We start from the raw sequence: 5,881 nt of genomic DNA on the forward strand, positions 1-5,881 counted from the left end.
GCAGAAAAATGAGTTTTAAGCATGATTTTCGAGGTCAATATGACATTTTTCGAAAAAATGTTGTAAAGAAACTCCCCTTAAAATCACATTTTCTATGTGACAAAGTTAAGAACGGAATTTATTTCCCAAAGAAAATCTCCAAAATGCCCTTGGGCCGAGTTTTTCAACAAAAAGGTGAAATGAGTCCACAGGAGGCTCAAGACACAAACGAAAGGGTTTTTCATGCAAACGATCATTCACGTAAACATAAATGATGATTTTGAGTGCGCGGGAATGGTCCGTGGCTCCCGAAAATGGCCGAGTCAAAATCCGACCCCCCAACGGCCAAAAAGGCGAAAATTAACTTGAAATGAGAAAACTGAAAACCAAAATTAGGAAATTGTTTCAAATGACCGTTTGGCCCTTGGTCACACTTCATACATGATTAATGAGACCCTATCCCACACCCGATGCAACCATGGTGAGACAAATACTTGACATTTTTCAATATTTTCATAAAATTTCATGAAGTCGAAAATTACATGGGATACAAAGTACATGTCATTGGCCTTTGGCCTCATCTTGTACATGTTGAATACAATACAAAGGGTGTACTTATGTACACATTACACATATGGAGTCAAAATAATACAAGTTTGACATATAAGTCTACAAAATGATGTTTCATGCTAACATTTGCATGAAATGGAAACTTGAAGGCAACGAGTCACCTAAGGAGCGATAAGCATCACGAACCAAGTCTTCGCACCTGAACAAATCCCCCAATAACTTCGGGGTGAGTAAACAAGTTTACTCGTAGAGAATGAGCATGCGTCAACTCGATTTCTTTAGAGATTTTTAGGACTAACATGATATAGTTCAAAAGGGATCATGCCACCTAACGTTTATGTCAAAGATAAGACTCAGGGATCATCCTAAGCTACCATGGAGTATAAGCAACAAGAATCATAATATATGTACATATATGAAACAAGTCAAGATTGGGATAATCCAAAAACACGATGAGAAGGATATTTGAACATATATTAACATGAACTGCATTATCAATACAATTAACAAGATCGGAGCATTCCAATTAACACGATAGGGTTAATACACGAAGTTAAGAACATGGCATAATATCTATGCTATTAAATAAAGTTGGAACCATTCACATAACACGAAAGGAGTTACACATGACATCAAGGATAATGCATGATATCTACCCAATTAAACAAAGATGGGATATTCCATAAAACACGAAAGGGAAGATACATGAAGTCAGGAGCGAGGCATAATATCTATGCTATCAAACAAGAATGGACCATTCCATGAAACACGAAAAGAGTTATACATGAATCAAGAACAAGGCATAATATTTATACAAGTAAACAAGATTGGAGCATTTCACATACACGACAAGCTTAAATCTTCAAGGAATAGCAACTTGAATTTTAAAGAGTGAAATCAAATAATGTGGAAACTTGGATATCGCCCGGATTAAAACCATACTCTTGGGATCACTTTAGCGTTATCAACCCAAGGGTACCTTCCCCTAGTCCTGGGATCACTTTAGGGTTATCAACCCAAGTGTACCTTCCCCTATTCTTGGGATCACTTTAGGGCTATCAACCCAAGGGTACCTTCCCCTATTCTTGGGATCACTTTAAGGTTATCAACCCAAGGGTACCTTCCCCTGTACTAGAACCAAGTCCTAGCCATGACAATTCTTGATTGATATCCCAAGTCCCAAAATCAACAAGTTGTGTAAGTCAAGATTGTATTAAAATACAAGAAATGCATTAACCACGTTTCATGCACAACCAAGATTTTGGAACATACAAGTCATGCCCTAAGTGCATCAACTATAATGGCATGTGAAATGTCAAGAAAACATAGTATGCATCTATATAGATTAGAACCAAGATATATAGCATAAGAAATCCATTGAAGTACATATACCACAAGTATAAGACACATGATTCAATTACTTATTTAACAACACATGAGTAACTTAAATCATTCTAAGACAACCATGCTAGTTCATTAACTACCTTAATGAGATCAAGATACAAGGGGTCTAGATACATGATGAAAAGCTAAAAGCTTCATGAAATACAAGTCCAACATCAAGTTACAAGTTCATTTCATACGAGACACGACCATGTGATTTAAATTCCATACAAAGGAAATAAGCAAATGTAAGTCTCAAAACTTATCCGATTATTCTTAATTGATACATGTGAAGGAACTTGTCAAGAAAAGCATGAATTCCAATTTAGAAACTTAATCAAGACGAAGAAGCTATTGAATGGATTTTAATTATTCCATTTAATTAAAATCTTTAGGTTTTGAAATTCATCTAAATGATTTCAAATTAATATATGTTATACAACATGCCAGGACTTGATTTAATAACCTATTACAAGCGAATTACATGCAAGTTATGACCATGAGCGTTAAACTTTAATACTAGAAAATAATTAAACAAAAGGTTTTCAAAACTTAATCAAATGTTCTCGATTAAATATATGTGAAACCATATGGCATGCATACCAAGATTATCAAGTCAAAAATCCAATAGAGTGAATAGTACACTCGAAATAAATTAATTAATCAAATTAATCATTTGTCTCTAGATTTTAAAACATCATCAAATATTCTCAAATTCACATATGTTAAAGAGTATGCTAGGGCCTAATTTAATATGTTAACACATATCGATTTCAAGCTAGTTAAGGCCACACGATTTAATCTTTTACCTAATATAAATATTAAATAAAATCTTCGTTACTTGTCTAAATGATCTAGATTTAATATATGTCAATGATCATGTCAAGGGGTAATTTAATATCATGCTACATGTTTAAACAAAGATATGAGCAACCGGGAAAATTAAATCTTACATAAAGAAATAATTAATTAAAAATTCTAGATTTAACATCCAAGCATGTAAACAAGTAGTAAAAGCATCCATAGCATGTAATATAGCAAAAATATAAACTATAACACCCCCTGCCTCAATTTGAGATGAAAACCTCAAAGGCCCACCGAAATAAAAGTGCTCTGAATCTGACGATACCGAAAGGTTTTATCGGTGACAACACGGTGAACAAGAATCCCCAAGAAGCCCCATGAAAATCTAAACTTGAACTTGAAACCCAAACTCAAATGTGGTCAGAAATGGATTCCAATAAGGGTGAAAGGTGCGCGTCGTCAAGATGTTAAGGCCAAAGAGTTTTCACTCGAAGGAATTGGCTGGAAAAAGAAGAAGAAGCATGGAAGACCCTTGGCAGCCATGGCTGCCGGCCAAGAGAGAGGAGAGAGAGGAGAAAATCTGACTTTTCTTATTAAGACCCCCTATTTATAGAAAATCTCAAAAAGTGCCCCGAAAGGGCCCCGCCGGGTCCGGAAAAGTGGATTTTGAGCAAACGAGCTCAAGCGGCAAAACTCCATGAACAAAAAAGATTTTAAATGAGAAAACATGAACAACGGAAGAAACGACGTCAAAAACTGAGTTCTGAGCAAAGAGATATGTCCCGAATAAGTTCGGCGGCAATCGGGGTCAGAAACTATGAAACTGAAGAAAAACGACCAGAACGGAATTCTAAGAGTACACGACTCGATGAAATGTGAAAATGAATCCCATACGAGAATCCAGGCTCCAGAAGAGATATTTTTGCAATAACTTTCGTTAATTGCACAATGGCCCCTACAAAAAGGGTTAACTGCACTAATGCCCTAGAATGAAAATATCTTCCAAAATATTTTCTTAGATACCCCTGAAACAAAATATCTTCAAAAGATATTTATGAAAAATACCCCAAGAAATGAAAAAGATTCTAAAGAATTGTGCATCTATGCCCTTGTAGACACCGGGAGCAACCAGAGTACTTTCTTACAAAAGTAAGGATACGTATTTCGAGGAAACCACTAAAGATGAAGGTACGTGAAGTCAAAAACTAACTCTGAACACGGAAAGTGAGGTTTTGCCAAACAAGTGACAAACGGGGATAAGACAGAATAGGGAAAAGGACGAAATAGCGCATAGTGTCCGAAAAGTGAAAATGCAGAAATGACTAGGTCCTCAAAGGAAGTTATCAATCCACAGAAAAAAGTCTCAGAAATAATTTCCAAGCACTTGAGACGACACTAAGCAACAAGAAACAGAGTTCAGAAAGGAAAATTAAACGAAAAAAATTCATTCGTAAAATTTCAGGAAAAAGGAAAGGGAGGTAAATGACCGGGTCGTTACAATCCATATGTCTATGTATGCTAAAATAGATGTTCATGTGCTTATCTCTAGTTTTTGTGTTATTGATGCATGTCTATGTGTGTTAATGTTATGGATCTAGAGATTGTCAAGGCGTAGTGCTTAATAGAATACTATTGTGGTTTATTTGATGGTTCATACTCATGTCTTGATGAATTGTGCCTCTCCCTTAGTTTCTTTAGTTTAATTTTCATGCCCTTAACTTAGTTGTAGTGTAGTTGCCTTAGTTATTAGATGGGAAGACAATCTATGCTTGTTGTTTGATGTTCCATGCTTATGAATGCAAGTAGTATTATTCTCTAACCGTGTGATGTGTTTGGATCGTGGGCTTAAATGAAGGATTAATGGCTTAGTTTAATGTATTGTGCTATTCACTAGGTTGCTTAGACAATATATGCTTAATTGGTCTTCCATACTTGTTGAAATAATCAATCACACACTCTCAAATTGCAACACATGTTTCCCCTCCTTAATTATACATTGAATGTCTAGAATGGTGCTATTTAGTGGTGACCTCTAGACCCCAATATCTCACTCTCTTGTTTTCTTTAAATTTCATTTAAATTGCTTATTTTACATTAAACTTGTTTTGTTTAATTTGTAGTCTAATCAACCAAACACACCATCTCTTGATCACTCGACCTACTAACCCTATACATTGTTTCCATTGCTAGTGCACCCATAATCCCTTAGGACGATCCCTACTCACCCTAGCTATATTTTTAGTTAAAGGTAGTAGTGGCATTTATAAATTTAAAACTTGGCCACACTATTTTGCACAAATCTGGTTGTACCCCACGACAGGTCACCAATACTTGTGTTAAATGTTGAATTTGAAATGTTGCTTATGTGCTATGTGGAAGAAGTATGCTTAAAGATGATGTTGATTACATGTATACTTTGGTTGCAAAATTGTTTAAAGAGTATGCCTTGTGATAATTTGTTTTCTTGAAATGACATGTATATACATGATGATGATGATAATGATGATGAGCGGTTAAATTGATAAAGTTGCAAAGCATGTATATGTTGATATCTTTTATGCGTTATAGCTATTAGCAAGAATCCTAGATTCCACTGGAGAAGTAAGCACATTGATATCAAATACCACTTTCTCAGGGATAAGGTTCAAAAAGGGCTCATTGACATCACCTATCTTCCAACAGAAGATCAACTTGCAGATATCATGACAAAGTCATTGCTACCATAGAGGTTTTCAACCCTCAAAGATCTTCTCAGTGTTGTTTCTAATCTTTTCTAGTCCTTAACATTTTAGGTCCTTTCAACTTTTGACTTTCAATGTCAAAAAGGGAGAGAAATGGACCTTAATCAAGGATATTTATATCCTTTGGTATGCTTTCATTACTGTTCTAATGCTACATTATTGATTATTTTTGTGCCTTTTTGATATTCAAGTATAATTTTGTTTTTGACATTCAATAGCAAAAGGGGGAGATTGTTGGTCCAACTTTTGAATTAGGGTTTACCCTTTAAATGTCAAAAAGTCTATCACAGGTTCATTACATTGAGTTCTAAGTGATTCTGGCATGCACAGTGGATATTATTGATCTTCAGGGGCAGCTTGGTCATTCCACATTGTTATGAAGACTAAACAAATGGTCTAAGAAA

The sequence above is a fragment of the Cornus florida genome, unplaced genomic scaffold (genome assembly GCF_030987335.1).
Source record: "Cornus florida cultivar Cherokee Brave unplaced genomic scaffold, ASM3098733v1 CherokeeBrave_3.0.0_Hap2_Chr03, whole genome shotgun sequence".
Lineage (NCBI taxonomy): Eukaryota > Viridiplantae > Streptophyta > Magnoliopsida > Cornales > Cornaceae > Cornus > Cornus florida.